Source organism: Lichenostomus cassidix, chromosome W (genome assembly GCF_008360975.1).
Source record: "Lichenostomus cassidix isolate B80296 chromosome W, HeHo_3.0, whole genome shotgun sequence".
Classification (NCBI taxonomy): domain Eukaryota; kingdom Metazoa; phylum Chordata; class Aves; order Passeriformes; family Meliphagidae; genus Lichenostomus; species Lichenostomus cassidix.
The window spans coordinates 18842857-18868497 of NC_139510.1; the positions used below are offsets into that span (position 1 = coordinate 18842857).

General features: G+C 46.3%; 2 long non-coding RNA genes across 2 annotated transcripts in view; both read left to right on the plus strand.

Moving 5' to 3' along the window:
- LOC146425627 (uncharacterized) overlaps positions 1-25641 on the plus strand; it is a 449835-nt gene that overhangs the window by 139090 nt on the left and 285104 nt on the right. The window lies entirely within an intron of this gene.
- Positions 23089-25129, plus strand: LOC146425631 (uncharacterized). Its single transcript, XR_014846480.1, has 2 exons — positions 23089-24147; positions 24736-25129. It is a non-coding gene; the product is annotated as an uncharacterized LOC146425631 (long non-coding RNA).

Here is a 25641-nt window from a genome sequence, read left to right on the forward strand (position 1 = left end):
CCAATTTTCTTCCTGCACTGACTGTGTTTCAGGAACTAAATTACTCTTTCCACACACTAATGCAATAACAGCTGCTTCTGACCACTCTGTCACAATAGTAAGCGCGTCCCTTTCGTTAAAGTCTCCGCTTTTTATTTCAGCTATTCTATGTCGAGCTTGAATTTCAGAATCCTCACACGCTGGACACCACTTTGATCTCAAACAAAAATGCAATACCACTTTTTGTGACATGCAGCACACTCACACAATGCCTAAACCTTACAGTAATTATTTTTACATTCAGGACAAAAAGGTATTTTTGGCATCAGGCAAACATCTCATTTATTTCACTGAAAGCCAAGCTGCTATGAGAGAGAGAGGAAAAAAAGGTCAAGATAAATTACTAAGAGGGAGGAAAAAACCAAAACAACCACTCTTTGTATGCTCTTATTTTTCCACTAAATAAATTAACTCAATATTCTCAATATTTTTTTTAAATTACACTGCTAACAAGGGACTTGGTATTTTTGTCCACACAAAACTTTTATAATGCTCCAACTTTATTTTCTTTATAACCTGCCCAGTCGTTCTCTGACAGGTTGGTAAAAAATAATATCTCCTAACTCCGCAAGCCTGCAAACCCGACACTGTGTTAAAACCCACTAATCATACTGTGGCACAGCTGCTGTGCTACATCCACATAAAACCAAAGGTCCAGGGGCTATGCTCTTTTGATGTAGCCATCGGGAAAAAACAGTGTCTTCTAACTGGCCACGGTGTAAAGTTTTCCTTTATTCACTTGCCACTACAATTTCAATCAACTGCATACACTCACCCAAAGCTTTATAACAACTTCAAACAATTATACACAGCTGTTATGGGTTTTAGATAGGACATTGCCAGGAGGACGCACAAAAAAGAAAAAGGGTAAGTAGGCTTCAAGCTTAAAGTTGAAAAAAGGTGTTTTAATTACTTAACCGAGTTGGAGGATAAATGCAAGGCAAAAATAAACTTTTTATACAGTTTTTGTTCACTCCCCCCTCTCTCTTACGAACTTACAGTATTTACTCCTTTTTTTCTTTTATAATCTACAAGCCGGGTAGGGAGGCAGGGTGTAGGGTCTCTTTTTAGTCTACAGAGCAGATTCTTAAATTTATTCATCACTACAATTCTTCTACTACAAATACTCTTTATTTCTACTTGTTTCTTTCTCTCTCCTGACAGTTTTTTTTGCTCTCACCCCTACCCTCTTGAGAAGCAGTCTCTGCACTCACCCCCCTTCCCTCTTTCCAAACCAGCAACACAGACAGGGGGCAGGGTGAGGGGTTCTCTGGTCAGTTTAATCAGGGAGATGGGGTCTCTACTTAGCTACGGGGTCTTTTTCCACGAGAGACAGTTCTCTGGGAACTTCTTTGGCATGGGTCCAATCTCACGAGCAACATCCCACCCGAATTTTGCTGCTTTGTGAGTCTTTTTTTCTATAAGGTGGTGTGCAGATTCTCCCGAGCCGAGGCCAAGCTGCTTTCATGCCAGGAGCAAGGCCTTTCTCTCCTTTGCAAGGCCTTTTGCAGTTTTAACTCTTAGATGAGACTCCCACTGGTTCACAGTCTTTTCCAGGCATCCACCTGCTCCTCTGGAGTGGGCTGTGAGTGGAATTTTGCATCCTTATGGACTCTACGGGCTGCAGGAGAAACTTCTTGCTCCCCCCATAGCTTTCACCACGGCTAGCAGAAAGTTTTCAGCTCTGGTGCCGGGAGCACTGGAGCACTGCTTCCCCCCTCTTCTTCACTGACCTTGACGTCTCCATGCTGTTTTCTCTCTACATATTTTCACCTCCACCTCCTCTTCTTCCAACCACAAAGAAGTGAAAGAAGTGTGTGCTTGCTTGTTTTGATTTCTTCTTAAATATGTTTTCACAGAGGCATAACCAACACCTCTAATTGGCCCAAACTTGGCCGGTAGCATGTCCATCACCTTCAGAGCCATCAGAGATTGGCTCTGCTGGACTTGATGTAAAAACTTCCAGAACTTTCACTCAGGACACACAGGAGCCATCTTTGTGCTACTCCCCACCCCTCAGACACCTCCCCAGGCCTATTAGAACAGCTTCTGAGGGGTCTAAATTTCTCCTAGATGTTAAAAATACTTTACTGATGTTTGAGCCAATCAAAACCACCACAACAGCACACCCTTATTGTAACACAACACTTATTACAACACATTAAACACTCTTACAACCACAACAACAAATTACTACAAAAATTCCAAAAACCCACACTAATATACCAAAGCTAATAATTCACAACCATACCCAAATAGTCATTCCAACTTTATTAAACCACTTGCTTCATCTCATACACACATACACACACAAACACAACACTGGTGTTAACAACAGTTCAAACTAGTTTCCTTTGGGATTCACTCGATCCACCACCAGGATCACTAGCAGCCGCCCCATTGGTCAGCAAATCCCCCCCCTTGCCAGCTAAGGATGGCGAATTACCTCGCCAGTTCCGGTTCCCCTAGCCGGTCGCTTGCAAGCTCAACCCACTCAGGGACAACGCTGCGCACAGAGACATCTCTCTGTGACTTATCAGCAGCCCTAGCCACGTGTATACGACTTACAGGCTTCCCTATACCCAAAACAACATACTGTTTCTCCGCCGTATAAGATGGTAATTGTTTGCCCCCGCAGTGAGCGGCCGAGGAGCGGAGTTCCTCCAGGAAAATCCCCGGGTGCACCTTAGGATGTCAGCCCCTCAGTCGATCCTGCAGCCAGGCAAACCTTGTCCACCTGGGGTGCCAAAAATGAGGCGTGGATTGACTCCACAACTCAAATAGTTATAAAGTAGGTATGCATTTATTCCAGCTGGGGTGCATATGGGGTAGCCCCTCCAAAGGCATGCACACCGTCAGCAGCACTTCACTAGGTTTATATTAGGTTACAGGTTACATATGCATAAAGTTACACAATGCTCCTATACATATTCATTACCTATCCCCGCTTCGTATTATAATGAGTTCAAAGTTCATTTCAATATGTTCGCGCAAGCGCAGTGTCACAGATTAATTGTGGGCGGGGGTCCCGAAGATGAAGTTAGTAGTCTTCCTCAGGATGAACTCTTCACCCTGTTCCCTTGCGCATGTTCCCTTTTGTCTTGGATTGATGTTATGATAATCCTTTATCCCCTATCGTTGGCTTATATGCCCAAGAAAGAGAAAATGTGTAAAAAATGTGTGGTCCTGTCTCTTTAACTAAACCCAGCCGAAGAGAGAAACGCGGGTTGTTTTGAAAACATTTTCCCCAAGCCTCGCTCCGGGGGGAGGATTCATCGCTCGGCAGAGACTTCGTGCTGGACGGCAGTCGGAGTGAGCTCTGTTCCCGTTTTTTTTCCATTTTTTCTTTTTCCTCGTTTGGACCCCTTCTCTTCGATCTGCTTTGCCACCTGCAGACCCAGGAGGGCCAGAGGACAGCAGAGCTCTCCAGGGAGCTCCACCCGGCCCCGGGGGGCGCGAGGAGGAGAGGGGCTGCGTCTGAAGAAAAGGACTTTTTAATCAGGTTGAATAACTCCTTTTCACCTTGGTTTTCCCCTTCCCCTGTGCCTTGCAGGGCACTCTGCGTGGTTTTGTCAAATAAATAGTTTTTTCTTCACTTCCATCTAAGAGGTTCTGTTGTGGGTGGGGGAGGGGGTGTCGGGGCCCTTCACTCTCGGAGGAGAGAGATTTTTATCATTAACCCGGGACACCTTGGTTTTTGGTCCAAGTCCAAGCCTTAGAACTAACTTGTACAAGTTCTGGGGTCCGAGAGCAGGATGTTCGGTCACACTCAGTAGTTTTTCTCAATTATTTGGCTTTCTTCTCTATATCCTCCCTAATACTAGGTAGGCACAAAATCATTAAGCGAATAATACATTGTCTTCAGCAAGCAAATCTTAGTAAATCATTATCCAACCACTGGCCTTCTAAATCAGTTCAAAAATTATTATTATTATCCAGCTTCTAGTTCTCCTAAATTAATAAATTCTAGCCCCCCCTAAATGAATGCCAATCAATTTTATTATGGCCACATTTAAATTTGGAATTCATGAGGTTAATCTATTAAACATATCTTTTTCTTGGGTTTTTGTATTTCATGAAAGATTCCAGTGTTCTTTTTAATTTCTTTCAGATTAGTCTGTATTCTCAGAGTCTGATCTATGTATACACAGCAGTTGGTGCTGATAACTGTGGAAGTCAAAAGCAAATGCAAAGCTATTTGATTTTGTTTAATTACCTTTGAAAGGTTGGTAAATTTTTGTTTCAAGGCACTGATTATATCATCAGGCTTTGTTGGTTTATGGAAATTTTGGTTGTCTCTCCTTCCAGAAGGAGTATTACTTTAGTTGGAGGAAGACTTTGAGAATATGTTTGGTGTGGAACTCTCACAATTTGAATACTTGCATGAAATGAACGAGGGACTGAGAACAAACTGAGCAGTTTCTGCAATTTGTTATCCATGTCACAGCTTGTATTAGCTTTAGGTGTGCATTTCCCTTCCAAGAGTCAGGTAATATTTGTTGTATGTATGTTTTGGAAAAACAACATCATTAGTTTTCCTTGGGATGGCTGATTAACTATGTTGAGTAATTCTAAACATTGACCTGTAAGCATAAAAATGCCAAGAATATTATAATTAACACTTTTGGTTACTGCAGATTCATTAGTTACTGTGCAGTCGAGTACGGTTTCTCTGTGTCCGGAGTTGGTTTTATTCACTTATAGGAGTCCAGGAGTCTCAGTAGTCTTCACAGCCATGCAGGTAGTGAACAGTCTTTGTCACTGCTGTTTGAGTGGTTCCTTGTCTCACCTCCAGATACTCACTTAGCTTTTGTCTAATGAGTGTATACTTAAGCATTCAAGGTTATTAGAGAAATCAAAACAACAGAATTTAGGCAATCATAGACATGTTTTTTCCACAGAGAGTAATAGCAGCAGTTCCATCTCTGGCCTCTAGTTGCAAACAGAGTTGTACTCACTGCTGCTAGACAGGGGTAGTGTAGGAGCAGTTTGCAAGGCTTCATTGGGAAACTTGTTTTGTTCAGAGCAAAACCAAACCTGTGAAAGGAATGAGAAGGGAGTGTCTTTACAAACAAACTGTGAGTCTGCTGGTAGATAAAGCAGGATACTGAGAGATATAAGAAACAATAGGAAGGAATTCCATTGGAATTCCACTGACTGACTTTCCCAAGACTGTGTTAATGAACTACAAAAACAGAGACACAAGAAAAAGAAGAAAGGGGGGATGTATATTAGAAGGGGGTTTGCATTAGGCGTTTCAGGAAGTCTATACCTCTCGAGTACCTCAGCCAATGGGGAAAGAGAGAGGGAACCGCGGCCAGGAAATTAGGATAAAAAGAGACTGCGTCCTCTAGCAATTTGAGAGACGCCATGGGAAATGCCCATGGTTTCTCCCTTTATTCATGAATGAAGTTACAGGACTCCTCTGTCTCCTTTTTTGACATAAACCTCTGGTGTTTGTGGATTAATTTTCCTGACACTTGTACAGAGACAAGAGTGTCACTCTGCATAGAGTTTGGGACAGGGAGACTGGGAAACCAGTCACTGAGTCCTGAAATAGTAGCTTTCCCATCAGCATGCCTGCTTTTAGCGGTAACTAACAGTTTAAATACCACTTCCCACCTCTTAGTATGTACATGTAATCATTAGATGTTTTTAGAGGTTCAATATCATCTATTTGCCAAATTGACCAGTGTTTTGTTACTTTTGATATGTAAAGATGGTTCCAGGTTTGGAGGGTTTTGTTCAAGTCTCAGTTGGCACTGGGGACACTGAAAATACCTTTACACATCTTCCTCGTCAATAGTCAGTCTCTGTGTTGCATAAAAGAGAGTTTCCAGTATGTCCTATTTTAAAATGTAGCCATTCACTTAATTGATATGAGTGTTGTGGGTCAATTTTTATCTTTCTGATTTTTGTCAGTTGATTCACTTTGTTGTTCCAATAGGTTTGTAAAGCTTGGTCGTTTTAACCCATCCTACATGGATTTGTTAAGATTGAGTCTGAAAAAACAAGCATTCAAATCTTCTTTCTGCCGAAGTTCTTTTCCATTCACTTGCCAATTAGCACTTTCACTGACACAATCACCAGGTGGCACCCGCCCAGATTGCATAAGAACATACACCAACCTTGCTTTCTCCTTTACTGCCAAAACCACAGCCTTTTAACTTTCTTACCCATGCACTTTCCATTCCTTCTACTATTTATCCGATATAGGGTTAGGATTAACGTGTTTAGAGTGGGGAGAGGGATGAGTGTGTGTTCCCACCCCCACCCCCCACCTTTGGAAGTTTTTATAATATTTTCTGCTCGCTAGTTTTCTTGCAACATAACCAATTCTGTTGCAGAGTGAGATATCACAAATATTGGCTTTGCCTTTGGTATTGTCTTGGTTTGAAAGACAGGTGTCTGCTAAGAGAGGTTGAACCCTCCCTTAGGACAGAGAATGTGATTTCCCCTCCCTCCGAATTATTTTAATTTTGAAATCAAGGGCTTTCAGGCAAAGGTATGGGAAAAGGAATAACAGTTCTTTACTAGTATCTATAAACAAGCAATAACAATAATAGCAACCACAAACAGACACAGAAACCAATAGCAGATGACTTTTTGAGCTGCCGAGCACTTTCCCGTGTGGTGTAATCACAGTCGCAAGCAGCAGGGGCGCTGTTGAGCTCCCGGCCGGGCAGGGCAGGTGCGATGACTCCCGAGCGGCTACAGGTGGTGCTGCGGAGCAGGGTCAGGTCAGCCTCACACAGCTGGTAATGGCAGACTGAGAAGCAGGCAGGCGGCTTGGAGCAGCAAAAAGTGGGGTGGCAGGCGCAAGGGGGCTGGCTCTTCCAGGCTAGCCAACGAGGTAGCGAGGATTCTGCAGTCACGGCAGACGCCGCGGTCTCGTGCAGCAAAGCAGGGCGAGCAGCAGGGACAGCCGAACTCCCCGGCAGCTGCTGTGAGAAACACAGCTGGGAAAAAGTGCACACCCAATGGGAAAGAGGTTGAATCAAAGCTCACCCAGCCAGGAGGTGAAGACAGAGCACAGTGGATCTCCTGCAGTTGCAGCCAGAAGCAAAGAGCACCCTTTCCTCCCAGTGTCCGACTCACAGAGAGAGTGCCTGTGGCTAGCACAGGTTTTTCCCATGAGAAGTTTTCTTGTGTTTTGTAAATAAAGATAAAGTTTGGATGTTGTTGGAACAGTGTCCCAGAACTTGGGCAGTGCAGGCCTGGCCAATCAGGCCTGGGGGAAGGCTTCTGACTGACCAATCTGGGTGACTTTTGAGAACTCTATATATGTGATGAAATCAAAATAATAAAGGTCATTCCTTCTTGCCACTGAGAACTGGTGCCTTCATTACTCTGCTAGCTGCTCAACAGCGACAAGTGCCAGTTCCAACAGCCGGCTGCCTTGTCCCCTCGCCCCACCCAGCACACCCTTTTGTCTCTTACAAAAGACTTGATGGCTCTAATCACCCAGATATTTGTTGCTTAATAACAGGGATGAAGAAAAAATTCCAATGCCCCCCAACCTCCGACAGATATGTAAATTTCATCTTTGCAAGCAGGCAGAGTTTGGGGGTTGAGACACAGAGGGAATTAGACTAATTCTTCCCCTAAGCAAGACGACTCTTCCGTGTCCACACCTTCTCTCACCAGTGTTAATTTGACACAAAAACTCCAAACTTATACTTGATCATGTGAAAAACAAAGTTCACTCTCCTGTAAGAATTTCAAAAGTTTAATAAAGAACAACAGGGGAAAAAGACAATAAACCAAAAGTAACAGTGCCGGGTGCTTGGCTTTTAGCCAGAGACCCACCTGTTACTGATGGAGACATTCCTTACATACCCTTCCTAATGCATCAGTCAAATACATATTCATAGACCAAGATATATATTCAAACATTTCCCCAAACTAGTTTGCATGTTCTAGGAACTGTTTAGCATGGCCCCTCCTCTGATCTGCCTTTTTAGATCATGTGCCATCCTCTTAGTTGTGGTCTGGAGAGTCGTGTATCTCTGGCCCCCGCCATTCTGTGGTTTCAGCAGGTGACAGTTGCTGATAGTTGAAATGTCAGTAGCAGGGGTCCTCGTCATGCCTGTTCCTCAGATGTTATCCAACCAAGCAGGCGGTTTAGTTATAGTAAGTTAATTACAAATATTCTAAAACAACCATATCAGCTATTTCACCACTATGTCTAAGTTAATTACACAAATGTCCTGGGGTGAGGGTAATCCTGTGTATTCCCATATTGTTCGTATACTCAGAAAATGTGGTCCTGCAGCTTTAAATGCATTCAACCAATGGGAGGAGAGTGGGTTGTTTAAAACTCTTTCCCAAGCCTCTCTGTGGGGGAGCAAGGTGGAGGAAAAGACACTCCTGGGACTGGCTGGTGGCTGCTGTCGACGCTGCGAGTTTTTCCCTGGGGTAGCCTCTTTGTCACCTTCCTTTTTGGACCCTTTTCTCCAATTCGTTTTCTCGCCAAGAAAACCCAAGGAGCCCCGGAGCACGGCAGAGGAGAATTCTCCAGAGAGCTACTGGAGTAACTCCGCCCAGCCCCCAGGGGCCCCCGGAGAGGGGAAACTACACCTGAGATAAGGACACTAAAGTTTACCACCTGTTAACTCAGGTTTAATAACTCCTTTTCCCCTGTTTTCCCCTTCCTCTGTGCCTTGCAGGGCACTCTGTGTGTTTTGTTAAATAAATAGGTTGTTTTTTTCACTTTCATTTAAGAAGTTTCGTTGTGAGTGGGGGAGGGGAGGAGGTACCAAAGCCCTTGGCTTTTGGGGGGAGGAATCTGTTCGGAGCACTCTCCACCTGGAGATATTTGTCTCTAATCCAGAACAAAAAATAAAGGCATTTGTTATTATTACACAACTCTACCTTTATAACAAAGCTACTTCTGTAAGAATGAACATTATACACATAGCATCCATTTTAATATTTGTGAAAAACCAATACTTTAATATGTGTTTATCACAATTAGTCAAACAGAATTGTGAGCAGAATGCATTTTAAATATAATTCTTTTTTTCTAATTTTTTTTATTACGTCAAAATAGATTTTAGCAGTGCAACAGATAACACTCTTCATTAAAGCCAATTAAACAATTTCAATTTTGATTTTTAAAACTTAAGTTTAGTTTTTTGGCTTCTGTAGGAGTAATCAAAGAAATGTGGACTCCAGTGTCTATTAGGAAATTCAAAGGTTGTGTCTTAGTTCCCACAGGTAAATTAACATAAGGGCTAATCTCATCAGGAGTTCATTGATATTAAGGAATGTGTTGGGGGAGGCTTGAAGTCCGCCTAGCAGTTAAGGGTTTGTTTTCTCTCGGTGTTGTGTTGTAAAAGTTGTGAGTGGTTGTTTTTTTCTGTAAAGGTGAGGGTTTGAATTTGCCGCTTCCCCGTCCCCCGCCCCCCACTGCCTGGAAAGCAGCTCTCGATATTCGAAAGCTGAGGCAGTTTTCTGTAATGCATTTCTTTTGGGCAAATGACAGTTTTCACCCATTTTTTTAGGGGGGTTCTGCATTTCAGTATTTGGCCTTCTTTTGTGATATTTCCAGCCCATTTTTCTTGTAGGGTTTAGAACATTATGTAGGAGTTTTCCACATGTAGTGTTGGACGGTAGGATTTGTTCCTTTTGTTTTCTTTCTCTTCGGGAATTTTTGTCCCATCTGTTGCTAAGACACTTTAACTCTCGGTACTTAAGAGAGACAAGGAAAGTTACCAGGCTCAGGGGAGGGCACCTGGCTGCACTCTTCCTATCCCAAGGTTTCTCTGGAGGGGAGGAGAAATATCGCGAGGAACTGGGCTAAGAAAAAGAGAGTTTGGGGCAGCCCCTGGCTCTCTTGCTTCTGGGGCACAAGAGGAGACAGACGAGCTTCCGCAGTTAGGAGGGGGTTGTTTGTGACCGCTGGAGCCCGGCATCTGCATTTCTTCCTTAATGGGTGAACTTTCGTTTCTAAGAGCAGCCGTTTGAACTGGGACTTTTATTAACACCAAATTTGACTGGGGAGGACCTTTACCATCCACTCAGGTGCCTTAGGAGAAACCCGGGGCCCTTCCCCCTACGGAAGAGTCCGGCTGCAACTCCCTAGCCCTGCGACTTTCCTGCCACTGACTCGGGTTGCTTTTCTGCTACACCATGGCCCTGCATCCCCTGCCCGCCTGGACACACACTGCAGCTCCCGCCACAGCTGTGGAATTTCTGCCACCTCTTGCTTGCTGCCCCAGGTGAGGCAGACCCGCTGTTCCAACCTAATGCTCTGAGGTTTCCTACTGCAGCTCGCCATCCAGCTCGCCCCACCTCGTGCCACAGTGCCCCCTGCAGCTGCACGGGAGTTATCGCACCAGCCCTGCCCGGATGGGAGCCCAACAGCGCCCCTTCTGGCTGTGATGGTAACTGCACCAAAGGGTAAAGTGCCTGGCAGCCCAGAGAAAGCTGCCACCGAGTTTTCTGGTTTTTGTTTGTTTTTGCTACTGTTGTTGCTGCTTGTTTACCTCATTATAGATACTACTATATAACTGTTAGTCCTTTTCCCATATCTTTGCCTGAAAGCCCTTGATTTCAAAGTTATAATAATTCGGAGGGAGAGGGGGGTCATATTCTCTATTCTAAGGGAGGTCCCCCCTTCCTTAACAGACACCTACCTGTCTTTCAAACCAATACATGTAGGAACTGGTTTTCTCAGGATTTGCGGGCAGTGCAAAGCCTCACTGCGCACTACATCTTTTCCAACTTCATCCTGTCTCTCCACTGAACAATCTCTTAGCACAGTTGGAGTCCCTCTCAGAAAAGGTCTTAATACACTAAGATACATCTCTGCAGAGGCTGGGATATTTTTGAAAAGAAATGAGAAGGGAGTGTCTTTACAAACAGTGAGTCTGCTGGTAGATAAAGCAGGATACTGAGAGATATAAGAAACAATGGGAAGGAATTCCATAGAAATTCCACTAATTGACTTACCCAAGACTGTGTTAAATCCCTGGATTTAACTAAAAGAACAGAGACACAAGGAAAAGAAGAAGAGGGGCAATGTATATTTGAAGGGCATCTGTATTAAGGGATTTGGGAAGTCTGTACCTCTTGAGTACCTCAGCCAATGGGGAAAGAGAGAGGGAAATTAGGATTAAAAGAGGCTGCATCCTCTATCAATTTGAGAGACCCCATGGGAAATGCTCATGACTTCACCCTTTATTCATGATTAAAGTTACAAGACTCCTCTGTCTCCTTTTTTGACATAAACCTCTGGTGTTTGTGGATTCCTTTTCCTGACAAATGGAGACTTACCCAGGATCCTTCCATCATCTGGCAGTGGTGGGCAGCAAGCGGAGCTGAAGGCGAGCCTCACCCAGTTTCGGTGGTCAGCTCCCTTGGTGGCGACTGGCACCAGGTGATTGATTGGGTTCCCGAGACTGTCCAGGAGACAGACAAGTGGTGGACCAGGAGGGTTTTTGCAGAGTCCACAGGGAAGGACCACTGAAAATCTCACTGGTGAGTAAAATGGTACTTTTGGGGAGTAAACCTGGGAGGGTAGCACAGGTAAAACAGGGAGGGTTGTAAAAGGAAAGCTGGAAAGAGGCCCCAGCAAAAGGGATGATGATCCCATAATACCCCAGAGAGTCCTTTGGGGAAGGAGAACCTGACAGGGCACCCATGGAGGGTAGCACAGGTAAAGCTGGGAAGGGGTCCCAGCAAAAGGGATGATGATCCCAAAATATAAGGACATGGACACCCAAGGGGGGCAACAAGGAGAGTAGAGAAGGGGTCTCAACAATCTATGCCTGGGGGGGGGCAATAAGGGAAATCAAGAAGCGGTCTTGGCAACAGGGGAGTGCAGAGAAATATGAAGGCAAGGAGCGTTAGGACCGGGAGCAGAAGTGCAGGACCAGGAGCACGGGCTGGGGGCCTGTGGGGAGGTGCAGGGCTGGGCCTGGATTATGGGACAGCCGAGGGCTCAGCGCTAGGTGGTCCCTCCCCCCGCCACCTCCCGGGGCAGGGGCAGCAGTGGCCCCCCAGCCTCCATGAGGCTGTAGGACACCCCAGTCACCTGGCCACCTGTGGTGCTGCCGGCCGTGCCCACCTGGGAGTGCTGGAGGGGGGGCTGCCTTTGGACACCGCAGAAAGAATATCTGGAAAATGCGGATTGTACATGGAAGGATTAGAATTTTCTTTTAAGGATTTTGTTTGGGTTACTGGAGAAACAAAAGATTTTGTGCTGGGGAGAATGAGCAGCCGCAGGCAGTAGCAGGGGTAGGGGTTAGAGAAGGGCAGAATAAGCTCCTTGATGAACTGGTTAGAAAAATAGAGCAAATGTATGTAAAAAGGGATGAAGAAAGGGGGATGACAGAGTTATTATAGCCCTGGAAGAATAAAACTGCAGAGCCCAAGGGGGCCCCCGGGACAGAGGGGACAGGATCGGCCACCAGGATGAGGCAAAGGCATTCCCCCCTCTGCAGGGGAGAGCCGACCAAAAGAGCGGTTGGGAAGGGATCAGTGGGCTATCTGCAGGGCAGAGGGACACTGGAAGTGGGAATGTTCACAGAAACAGATGGATCCTCAGGGGGAGGAAGTCCAGCAATTAATGGAAATGAATTGTTAGGGATGTCAGGGGCTTCCATTATACCAGAGACCCACCACACAAGAAGCCTTGATAACTTTTAAGGTGGACCTGGATCGGGAGGAGGTGTGTTTCCTAGTAGATGCAGGGGCCTGTTGATCCACTTTGAATTTTATCCCTAAGGGGGAGAGTTGTCAACAAGATCTTTAATTATTCAAGGAGTTAGTGGAAAAGATGAGCAGGTGCACCTTATTCAACCATTATTGGTAGATATGGGGGATAGGTTTGAAATGCATGAATTTCTGTTTATAACAGTGATTTTAAGTATCGGCACCTAGTGAAAATATAAATGCATGGTAAATTCAAAGTTTTTGGTGTACACAAGGATTTGGAGTTTGGTTTTTTGGGGGGGGCAAAAGCTAAAACAAAGTGTTGTAGGCGTTAGGGTTCCTTCTGTAGGAACCCTCAGAAACTTGATTTGGTGTAAAGGATATATCGAATTTTGTAATTGAGTAGGTGAGTTGCCTTTTTGCATGGTTTGTTATGAAAAGCCAGAATTGGCAGGTTACAATCCTGAGGCCAATTCTGTAAAGTATACTGGTAGTTTGCAAGCTGCTTTTGGGGGAAGTGTGGTTCCCCCGTGCTCTGGGACTGGCAAAAAGCAGGTTCGAGTCCTGCATAATGTTTTTGCCTTGTAAAAAGCACGTTCGAGTCCTGCAGGGTGTTTAAAAAAGGGTTTCCTCGTAAAAGCAGGTTCGAGTCTTGTAAGGTGTTTTTGAGCAGGCTTTTGCTCAGGTGCTTTGAAAAGCGTTGAGTTTAAGTCTCAACTATAAAGAATTGCAGGTTTGAGTCCTGCAAGAGTTTGCAAGCTGCTTTTGGGGAAAATCAGCCCTCTTTTTGCTCTAGGAAAAGTAGGTCTGATACCTGCACTCTTGTTTTCTGGGATTCAAGTCCCCGAGGGGTTCCAGTCCTCTCTGAGTTAGAGTCTCGGCGTCTGATTCTGTTTTAGAATTAAAGTCTCCTGCCTGAGAAAAAGCAGGTTGCAATACCTGCATTGGATTTTGCAAGCAGCTTTCAGGGAAAGTGTTGTTCCCCTATGTTTTGGGGAATTTGGCAGCTGCTTTTGGGGAACACGGTGGCCTGTTGCTTATTTTTCTAAGCTGCTAGATCCAGTGGCCAGAGACTGGCTGCATTGTCTGCAGAGTTGTGCAGCCACAGCCTTGATGGTAACTGGGACCCGAGGGTTGACAGTATGTGGATATCTGATTGTTAAAGTTTCACACCAAGTTGGAGCTTTGTTAACTGAAAGAGCCTCTAAGTGGATTACCAGCGCTCGGTTATTACAGTATGAATCTTGTTTGGTGGAACAGGAGGATTGAGAATTGAGAAGCGAGGGTGGGGTTTAATCCAGCCTCCTGTTTGAATGGCCCTAAAGAGGGGCGTGGGAAGAAACCCATGACTGCATTCAAGTGATAGATCTCCAGACATGAACTAAAGAAGATTTAGGAGACACTTCCTGGCCTGAGGGAGAAAATGTGTTTATTGATGGGTCTTCAATGGTGGTAGAAGGGAAGCAATTTACAGGATATGATATCATCAATGGAAGAGAATTTAGGGAAGGGGGTAGGTTACTGCCCACATGGTCTGCTCAGACAGCAGAGCTGTATGCACTTGTGAGAGCCTGTGAATTATATCGGGACAAGATAGTGAATATTTTTACTGATTCTAAATATGCATATGGAGTGATACATGCATTTGGGAAACTATGGGAAGAAAGAGGTTTATTAACCTGCAGGGGAAAAACGTTAGCTCATGGTGAGAAATTAAGCTCTCTATTGGAGGTGGTGAATTTACCAAAAGGAGTGGCAATAATACACATTAGGGGACACCAAGCAGAGTGCTCAGAAGAAGCAATAGTTAATTGACTGGCTGATGAAGAAGCTCAGAAAGCTGCACTGCTGCCAGAAACCTCTAAGATCCTCCCTTTGCTCCCAGTAGCCCCACCACTGCCAGAGAAACTGTCTTTTCCACCAGAGGAGCTGGAGATAATTAAAAAGAGTGGAGCAGAGGAAAGAGAGGATAATTGGTTTACAAGGGATGGCAAGCAGTGGATACTGAAAAATCTGGTCTTACAAATATTAAAACAACTCTGTGGAGGGAGTCATTGCGGCTCTCGAGGATTGGCAGAAGCCTTCCTCAAAATGTATGTTGCTGTGGGTCTTTTTACTCTGGCAAAGGGAGCTATTGAGGGTTGTTTGATTTGTGCTAAAACCAATAAGGGTTACAAAGAAAATTGCCAGGGCCTTGGGCTGTGCGTCTGTCCCGGGTTAATGATAAGACTTTCTCTTCCGAGAGCGAAGGGCCCCGACACCCCCTCTCCCACCCACAACAGAACCTCTTAGATGGAAGTGAAGAAAAAACTATTTATTTAACAAAACCACGCAGAGTGCCCTACAAGGCACAGGGGAAGGGGAAAAACAAGGTGAAAGGCAGTTATTTAACTTGATTAAAAAGTCCTTTTCTCAGACGCAGTCCCTCTCCTCCTCGCCCCCCACCCAGGGCCGGGTGGAGCTCCCTGGAGAGCTCTGCTGTCCTCTGGCTCTCCTGGGTCTCCGGGTGGCAAAGCAGATCGAAGAGAAGGGGTCCGAACGAGGAAAAAAGAAGAAGAATGGAAAAAAACGGGAACAGAGCTTACTCCGACCCCCGTCCAGCACGCAGTCTCTGCCGGGCGACGAATCCTCCCCCCGGAGCAAGGCTTGGAGAAAATGTTTTCAAAACAACTCGCGTTTCTCTCTGCGGCTGGGTGCAGTTAAAGAGACAGGACCATACATTTTTACACAGTTTTTTCTTTCTTGGGCATATAAGCCAACGATAGGGGATAAAGGATTATCATATCATCAATCCAAGACAGCGTCCCTTCCAAAGATGCCAGGTGGATTTTACTGAAATGCCTAGAGTAGCAAGGTTTAAATATCTTCTAGTAACAGCATGTCAGCTAACAGGGTGGCCAGAAGCATTTGCTACTGCTTCAGCAACTACAGGATCAGTTATTAAGGTATTTTTGGAACAAATAGTTCCACTATATGGCATTGTGGAAGCAATAGACTCAGATAAGGGAACTCACTTTGCAGGAAAAATTCTTCAAGGGGTCATGGCTGCTTTAGGAATACAGTGGAACCTCCATACCCCCTGGCACCCCCAGAGTTTGGGTCGGGTAGAAAGAATGAATGGAGAGATAAACACCTGAGAAAGGAGTGGTCAAATAGAAAACTCAAATCTATTTGCACTTCAACCATTCTTGTTTCTTTGAGCTTTTGCCCCTTCCACCAGCACGGCGCCCGTCAGTTCTGGCCTTGTGGATTCCCTTAATCTTATCAAGATAAAAGGGGGCAAAAGGAATCCTTTTGCCATTGAGCACAAGAAATCACTAGTAATATTAATGACTTATGAGAAGTAATTTGTATAACCACTCCTATCCTGGGGAATGTAATGAATATTCATGAATTTTACCTATAACACTGTGCCTTTGGAGGTACTGGTGTGTGTGTTTGGTGGAAACAATTCCCACACATCCGGTGCATCGAATAAAGCAAATACCCACTTCTCTGACTTAGTCTCTGAAGTGTCTCTGAGCTCGATTGGGGCAAATCACACCTTTTGAAACTGGTGATAGAAACTAAGATGCCATGGGTATGGCTTTTGCCACTGGCTTTAGCAAGAATTAGGCCCAGACCCAGGGGAGATATTCAGTTACCTCCCTTTGAACTGATGTTTGGAATTCCTTACTTGTGTAATTCTAAACCTAGTGGGGTGGTAGAGATAAGTGATGTACATTTACAACAATATGTGGCCCAGATACTGTCTCTTGTGAAATCTCTTTGACAGGAAGCTCAGCTGGCACAGACCCTGCGTTTGGACTTTGCTGTTCGCAACATCCAACCAGGAGATTGGGTTCTAGTTAAGGAGTAGAAAGAAGCACCACTGGTGGCCAAGTGGCATGGACCTTTTCAAGTGTTACTGACCACAAAAACAGCCATCAAGACAGCCAAACACGGGTGGATCCATCACGCTTGGATCAAGGCCTCTAAAGCCCCAGATATTTGGACATCTCAGCTGATGGAAAGGCACAGGAAGCAGCAACTGACACTGCAGGAGTGGACCAGAGCAGTAACCAGTGTGTTGACATCAGGAGAAGCCTCGTGTGACTACCCACAGACTGTCTGCTGAAATAGTCTGTATGGGCATTCCTCCTATTCCTGCTTTCGGATCTCCAGTCACTGGGGGGCTAATACTTGCTGTTGTTGTTTTATGTTAAGTGGTTTCTGTGCCTTCACTCACCAAAAGTGATGTAGAAGACAATGTGATAATTAGATTAGTGTCGCTGTTGAGCCGCTAGCAGAGAAAGAAGACCCGGATTCTCAGCGTGGCATAAAAAAAAGAGCTTTTATTATTTAATTCCAACTTATATAGATTTTTCAGAGGTCACCCGGATTGGTCAGTTCGAAGCCTCCCCCTAGGCCTGATTGGCCAGGCCTGAACTGTCCACATCCGAGAAACTGTTTTTAATAACATCCAAACTTTATCTTTGTTTATAAAACACAGGAAGAAAAGAGAAAAAGTTCCCATGAGAAAGGTCTGTGCTAGCCACAGATTAGGTTATTAGATTACATCATTAGAATGTTTTTATTAAAAATCTTACCTTTATATTGTCAGTTAAGTTTGGGCCAGAAGTGGGAAAATTGTTTTTTAACCCTAGGAGAAGAAGTAGCAAAAGCCTTTAACCATAGCAATTGTTGGTTCTGCAGAGGGCCAGGAGGATCTGAAGACTGGCCATGAGTGGCCAGCCCAGTCAAACCTAAATGGTGGGTCAGCACCCTAAAAGAGGTATGTTGTTGGGGTGAGTGATACCACCTCAGGAACTGCTGAGGAGCTGAGTGGTTCCAATACAGCAGAACCCCACTGGTGGAAGCCTTCTTAGTCCTCCCCTCTGGAGAACACGATGGTTCCTCCCCAAATTATGTAAATCCCCCCAGCTGTAACCTAACCCCTGATTGCATCCCTTCCTCCTCCCATTGGTTGTGGTGTTCCCCCCGCCTCCTCTCCCCTGACCCTCCAGCCGCCCCTTTAAATGTAGACGGCTGGGGTGTCTGGCCCTCTTTCACCCTGGAACCCTTCAGAATAAACTCTGGAACCTCCGGCTGACTGAGCGCTCTGAATTCTTTGTCTTTGGTAACGCATGAGTTATCCAACTCCGTGGGTGAGTGAGAATATGTGCCTTACACCGGCACGGGTGTGAGAAGGGCTTTTCTGTACAGCACCAGGCAGTGCTGGCTGGAGTGATCTCTCGATAGCCATAGAGACACTTTCGGTAAACGCAGAGGCCTGGTTCCACCCCTCCTCCCCCTCCGCGTTAAGTGGCGCTCGATACAGGGACCTGAAAAGAATCCCTGAAAGTGTCTCGGAAGGCTTTATGCCATAGATGTCACGATCGGAGCAGCTACTTCCCTCGAAAACAGGTCTAAGTTTTATTAGATCTGTTTAAAGAGGCAGCCGAGAAATCTCCGTTTGTCTGGGACAGGAGAAATCGGCAAAAACCAGAGAACCACGCCGAAAGTTTTTTTTTTTTACATTCTCGGAAGCCTCGAGGTGGTAAGTGAGGCTTTGCTGGGGTGAATCCTTCTTTTGTTTTTCTCCTTATTTTTTTCTTTCGGTGTTGGGAAGAATTTATTTGGGGAATATGGGTGGGAAGTTAACCCGTCCTCAATCAGAGCTTTATACCTCCCTTAAAACTACTCTTAAGTCAGATAAGTCCCAGTTCTCTAAGGGGAATTTGAAATGTTTTGTTCGCTGGATTTTTAACATCTTTCCAAATGTTTCTGTAACTGCTGTTCAATCTTAGCTTCTGGGATAAAATAGGACACGAGCTGACTGTTCTCACACAGGCTGGGGATCGAAAGGTTGCTAATTTTCTCCTTTTGTTTGTAGTGATTTATAAGTCTGTTAAGAACGCCAAGACTGAAACAGTTCTGCCTAAAAATTCAGATCTCTCTCGTGCTGCCTCCCCCGTGTCTGTCCCCTCCCCCGCTGTCCCCAAACCCTCGGAACCCCAGGGGGGAGGAGCGCTCTCTCCCCTATCCCCTGCTCCAGCCGGGTCTGGCCAGCCTGGCTCGAGCCTGTCCCTCACCCTCTTCCCAGCTCCCCAAAACCTCCCTACCTTGACTCCATGTTTCTCACGAGACGACACAAACCACGCGTTACCCCCCCCCCCGCGGGTCCATATGGCGCGGCCCACGTGGAGATACAAGCTAGCATGCCTGATCCTTATCAGCTTAAAATTCCCGGGCTGGCATCGGCCCCGCCCCTTGCATCATCGGGTATCCCTGCGCCGGGTTCACCCCCCCCCCCGCGGTGTCGGGTGTCGTCCTTGCGTCGGCCCTGCCCCCCGCGGGGAGCTCCCATCCGGGCGCGGGTCCCTCCCTCGTTCACCCCCCCCTCCCCTGCGGTGCTACTCCTGCAGCCCCGCTCCTCCCCGGTTCCCACGGCAACGGAGCCGGCCAGCGACAGAGGAAGAGCCAGCCCCGCCGGCACCGGCCTCGGGCTGCCTGTTCTTCTTCGGATGAGGAAAGCAGCGATTCTGAAGAGGATCCCTGGCTTGAAGTACGCAAGCAGGCTGCATACGAGGGGCACTGGGAATTAGCCAACAAAATCTCTGTCACTGCTGCTCCAGTCCATTATAATAGAGCTGGAGGGAACCCCCGCTGGGATGCCCTCCCATATGCACAGATAAAAGAGATGTGCAAGGCAGAGAAGGATTTTGGACGTAACTCCCCTTACTTTAAGAACCTACTCCAAGCTACCTTTGCTGCGAATGTACTGGTCCCACATGATATAAAAAATCTTATGGCATGCCTTCTGTCACCTGGAGAATACATGCTGTGGGACAGAACTTGGAGAAAACAATTAAAAGACCTCCTCCAGGTATATCACAGAGATCCCAACAGGGCTCACATAACACTAGATGATATTTGCAGGGAAGGAAACCTGGTTAAACCCCAGGATCAGGCAAGACAATTGCCTGAACTGATTTTAGAAGATATCAAAAGAGAGGCTGACAGAGCTTTGCTCTCAACCCCCTCGGACTCCACCCCCTCTCTAAATTTCTCCACCATAAAACAAACTATCGATGAGTCCTTTATAAAATTCTTCGATAGACTAAAAGAGTCAGTTGAAAAGCAAGTTGGGAATCCAGAAGCCCAAAAGGAGCTGCTGCGTGCATTAGCTATGGCGAATGCTAATGAGAGTCGTAAAAAAGTCCTCCAGGCACTCCCACTAGACCCACCTCCTACCCTCGATCAGATGATTGAGGCTTGCACCAAATTAGCATCTCCTGAGGCAGCCATAGCCCAAGCAGTTTCACAAGGGGTAGCAGAAGCACTAGCAGCATCTCAGAAACCTCCACGGAGATGTTATAATTGTGGGAGTTTTGAACACATTGCCAAAGACTGCCCTAAACCAAAGCGTGTTAAGAGAAATACTAACAATAATACTGAAGCTGTGCCCCCAGGCTGTCCCTGCCAGCATCACCATCAGAAGGACCAGGGAAACGAACAGTGAAGCACGGCACGGCTCCGCGCCAGGACACAAATTCTACAGCCGTCTCTCCCTGCCCTGCCACCCCTGCCATGGATGGTAACAGTACACCACACAGTGGAACAGACAAGAGACTCTGTCTTGTAAGTACTGATACACACCACTTCCGCAATGGAAATCAACAACACATATATGTGGGCTTTGAAAAACCTTTTGACAGGACTGTGGACATTCTAGTAGTCGGGGACACTAAGCATGGTCCACCCGAACTTTTTATTTTACCCGAGGTGCACAAAATAGACCCCAATGGACAAGTACAAATTTCTGTCTCCTGTAACAACACTCCCTGGTTTCTATCAAAGGGTCAGGTAGTAGCACAAGCTATCATACTACCTGAAAACCACCCCAGGTGCCACAGAACACCTTCCATATGGTGGGCAGAAGTTGTAGGCGCAGACAAGCTCATGATGCATTGTAAACTACACAATGATAAATCCACTGCTTACCTGACGGGGATGGTAGACACAGGGGCCGATGTAACCATCATTTCTCAAGCAGAATGGCCCCAGGACTGGAAGACCAAACCAGCAGGCGGCAGAATCACAGGCATAGGAGGGTCAGCAACTTCCCAGAGGAGTACAAATAATATCATCATAGAAAGCCCTGAAGGACACACAGCCACCATCCACCCGTACGTAATTGACTCTGGTTTTACCCTCTGGGGCAGAGATCTCCTTACCCAGTGGGGGACTCAGCTGGTAATCCCACCTCCATCTCAGGATTTTTAGTTGGGGCCACTGGGGTGCACTCCACCCCGCCCCTAACCTGGAAGACAAGCGACCCCGTGTGGGTGACCCAGTGGCCCCTAAGCACAGAGAAGCTCAGCGCTTTAGAATCCCTAGTAGAAGAACAGCTCGCCAAAGGTCATATTGTACCATCGAATAGCCCTTGGAACTCCCCTGTCTTTGTCATACGGAAACCTGGAAAAGACAAATGGAGGCTTCTCCAAGACCTCAGGAAAATCAATGAAGTCATTGAAGATATGGGACCCCTACAGCCTGGCCTGCCCTCTCCCTCAATGCTTCCTAGGAATTGGAAGCTTGCTGTCATTGACATTAAGGACTGTTTCTTCACAATCCCCCTACACCCAAGTGATGCTCCTCGGTTTGCTTTCTCCGTGCCATCCCTAAACCAGGAAGCCCCCCAGCGCAGATACCACTGGTGTGTGTTACCCCAGGGTATGAAAAATTCTCCAACTATTTGCCAATGGTACGTGGCTCGCGTCCTGTCCCCCATCCGCAAAGAGTTTGCACGTTCTATCATTCTCCACTACATGGATGATGTGTTGATTTGTGCACCAAATGATAAATACCTGAACTTAACTCTAGAAAAAACTATTCAAGCCATTGAGAAAGCAGGGTTTGAGATCCAGCAGGAAAAGATTCAGCGTACCTGCCCGTGGACCTACCTGGGACTCCGCATCAGCCAACGGACCATCGTACCCCAGCAGCTCACCATTAAAGACAACCCAAGGACACTCCGGGACTTGCACCAACTGTGTGGTTCTATAAACTGGATTCGTCCTCTGCTGGGAATTACTACGCAAGACCTTGCTCCACTGTTTAACCTCCTGAAAGGCTGTGACCACCTGGACTCGCCCCGAGTCATCACAGAGGAGGCCCGGGAATCCATCGCTAAGGTACAGCTTGCCCTGTCTTCTCGCCAAGCCCATCGGACAAGTCCTGAGTTGCCTTTTAATTTCATCGTTCTGGGTGAGTCACCTAGGCTGTATGGACTGATTGTTCAATGGGACACTGCACAAAAAGACCCACTTCTTATAATAGAGTGGATTTTCTTACCACATCAGCCGCTCAAAACCATAACAACACGGCAGGAACTAGTAGCTCAACTAATTATGAGAGCCAGAGCACGCCTCCGTACCCTTGCAGGGTGTGATTTCACCTGCATCTATCTGTCATTGGAAAGTGAATCCTTAGCAAACATACTCCAAACAAATGAACACCTTCAAGTTGCTCTGGATAGTTATCCAGGCAAGATTTCAAATCATCATCCAAAACACAAATTATTCAATTTGGCTTTTCATTTGGCCCCAAAAGAACTCCAAAGTCGAACCCCTCTCAAGGCTCTAACTGTTTTTACAGATGGCTCCGGGAAATCCCATAAGTCAGTCGTGACTTGGAAACATCCCGAAACGCAAGTGTGGGAGCACGATATCCAAATAATCGAAGGCTCACCGCAAATTGCGGAACTTGCGGCTGCTGTTAGAGCTTTTGAGATGTTCGAAGAACCCATTAATCTGGTAACAGATTCAGCTTATGTAGCTGGGGTAGTCGCCAGAGCAGAACATGCCTGGCTAAAAGAAGTGTCAAATCCTAAATTGTATAAACTGCTCTCAAAACTTGTTTTTCTGCTTTCCCACAGAAAGCAGCCGTTCCATGTGATGCATGTGAGGTCACACACCGATCTCCCTGGACCAGTTGCTGAAGGGAATCGGAGGGCAGACGCTCTAGCTATGCCGGTGAAAGCTCCTAACATTCCAGACACCTTTGCTCAGGCAAAGCTGAGCCATCAATTTTACCATCAGAATGTACCAGCACTCATGAGAATGTTTAAATTACCCCGAAACCAGGCAAGGGCAATTGTAGCAACCTGTCCTAGCTGTCAGAGCTACCAAGTGCCATCATTAGGGTCTGGAGTTAACCCCCGGGGTCTAGGCAGCTGTGAAGTCTGGCAAACAGATGTAACCCATGTCCCCCAGTTTGGCAGATTAAAATACGTACACGTTTCTGTAGACACATTTTCTGGAGCTGTTTTTGCATCTGCCCATGCAGGAGAAAAGGCAAGAGATGTTATACAGCACTTTCTCCTTGCTTTTGCTACCCTGGGTGTTCCTGCTGAGATAAAAACTGACAACGGTCCAGCATACATCTCTAACAAACTTCAAGAGTTTTTTAGCTCATGGGGCATCAAACACATTACAGGCATCCCCCACTCCCCCACAGGACAATCCATAGTTGAGAGGACCCACCAGACAATTAAGAGGGTCCTAGACCAACAGCGGGGAGGGTCAGAACTCAATTCTCCCATTATGAGACTCTGCAAAGCCCTTTTTACAATAAATTTCTTAAACAATTCGTTTGAAGAGCCTGACTCCCCTGTGTTCCGGCATTTTACCAATTTGACCCAAGCCAAATTAAAAGAACAACCACCAGTGTTAATCAAAGATCCAGAAAGCCATCAAATATCAGGCCCTTTTTCACTAATTGTATGGGGGAGGGGATATGCTTGTGTTTCCACACCTTCAGGACCCAAGTGGATACCAGGAAAATATGTAAAGCCCTACCTCCGACCGTCAGTGACAGCTCCTGAGCAGGCGAAAGATGACACACCAGACACTGACAAAGAAACTCCAGACAAAGAAACCAGTGCCGCTTGGAGAAGACGTCGGCGCAAGATTCCAGCCACGTGAACAGCTATTTGTGCCGCCTTCAAGCAGTTCCCCAAACCCACAAATCCCTTATCTGTTACCCTCATGTGTTTCCCTAACCCACAACCTTATTACCTGTGTCTTATGAAAAAAGGGGGGATGAGGGGGAAAAAAGAAAGAAGTAACAGAAAACCATCTTTTAATGATTTTTGCTTGAAATCCCACAGAAAAAAGGACTACCTATACCTCTCTTACCACCATGCCTGTAATTGCCTACCTCTGCATTCTCCTGACCTCCTGCATCCTGTTACCACCAGAGGTTGTCGCATGGATTGTCCCTCAGCCAAAGACCAATATGTGGGTTACATTGGCAAAAGCACTCCAGCAAGACCATATGTGCCTGTCTATGGGCAGCGTCAGTGACCCACTTTCATCATGCCTGGTGGGGATCCCTCTCCACAAAGATGAACTGCCTTTTGCAAACGAGGTGCTCCCCCAGAAAGAAGCTTGGGAGAAATGGGTAAGCACGCTGGCAACAGCACCAGAGGAACCCCACGAATTACTATTATTGGGGTCCTCCCAGGCTACCCTTTGCCTCAAGTTTGTCTTCAGCCCGAAAGGAGGGATGGCATTATCCTGGTCAGAACACCAGAAATTAAGTCATAGTAGAAAAGCAACACCCCAGGGAAAGGTTTACTCTGTCAGTAATTGGTGTCAGGATAAAAAGGTCATCCCAACAGAGTCATCTGTACACCCCAAAATGCTGCCCAAAGGTATGTTCCTGATTTGTGGGAATCAGGCGTGGTCTGGAATCCCATCCCAGCTCCAAGGAGGACCGTGCACTCTTGGCAGGCTTTCTGTACTAGCACCCAACAAAACCCAAATTCTGCATTGGAAAAACCATACTCGATTGGCCCGCCAAAAAAGAAATATACAACAATTAGATCCTAATTGTGATAGCGAAATTATCAATTGGTCATTGTCTAAAAGGATTGCTGCATCGTTTTTCCTGCCTGGAGTGGCAGCAGCAAAAGCCTTAGGTGAACTTAGCCACCTTGAGTGCTGGCTTGGAAAGCATGCTAACCTAACCTTGAGTGCCCTCTCTCAGCTTCTTGAAGATGAAGAAACCACCAGGCATGCAACACTGCAAAACAGAGCAGCCATCGATTTTCTTTTATTGGCCCATGGACATGGCTGTGAGGAATTCGAGGGACTGTGTTGCTTTAACCTGTCATCTCATAGCCAGAGTATCCACGCGACGATACAGAAAATAAAGGATCAAATCAAAGAACTGAAGACAGAAAAGGAAACAGACTGGATTGGCGATCTTTTCGGACAGTGGGGACTTCAAGGATGGCTAGCATCCTTAGTTAAAACTGGACTGTGGGTGATCCTAATAATTTTCCTTGTTCTAAGCTTGTTCGGTTGCCTCAAGAAGTGTTTAACTAAGCAAGTAGGGGAGGCCTTTCCTTTAAATAAAGAAGGGGGAGTTGTTGGGGTGAGTGATACCATCTCAGGAACTGCTGAGGAGCCAAGTGGTTCCAATACAGCAGAACCCCACTGGTGGAAGCCTTCTTAGTCCTCCCCTCTGGAGAACACGATGGTTCCTCCCCAAATTATGTAAATCCCCCCAGCTGTAACCTAACCCCTGATTGCATCCCTTCCTCCTCCCATTGGTTGTGGTGTTCCCCCCGCCTCCTCTCCCCTGACCCTCCAGCCGCCCCTTTAAATGTAGACGGCTGGGGTGTCTGGCCCTCTTTCACCCTGGAACCCTTCAGAATAAACTCTGGAACCTCTGGCTGACTGAGCGCTCTGAATTCTTTGTCTTTGGTAATGCACGAGTTATCCAACTCCGTGGGTGAGTGAGAATATGTGCCTTACACCGGCACGGGTGTGAGAAGGGCTTTTCTGTACAGCACCAGGCAGTGCTGGCTGGAGTGATCTCTCGATAGCCTTAGAGACACTTTCGGTAAACGCAGAGGCCTGGTTCCACCCCTCCTCCCCCTCCGCGTTA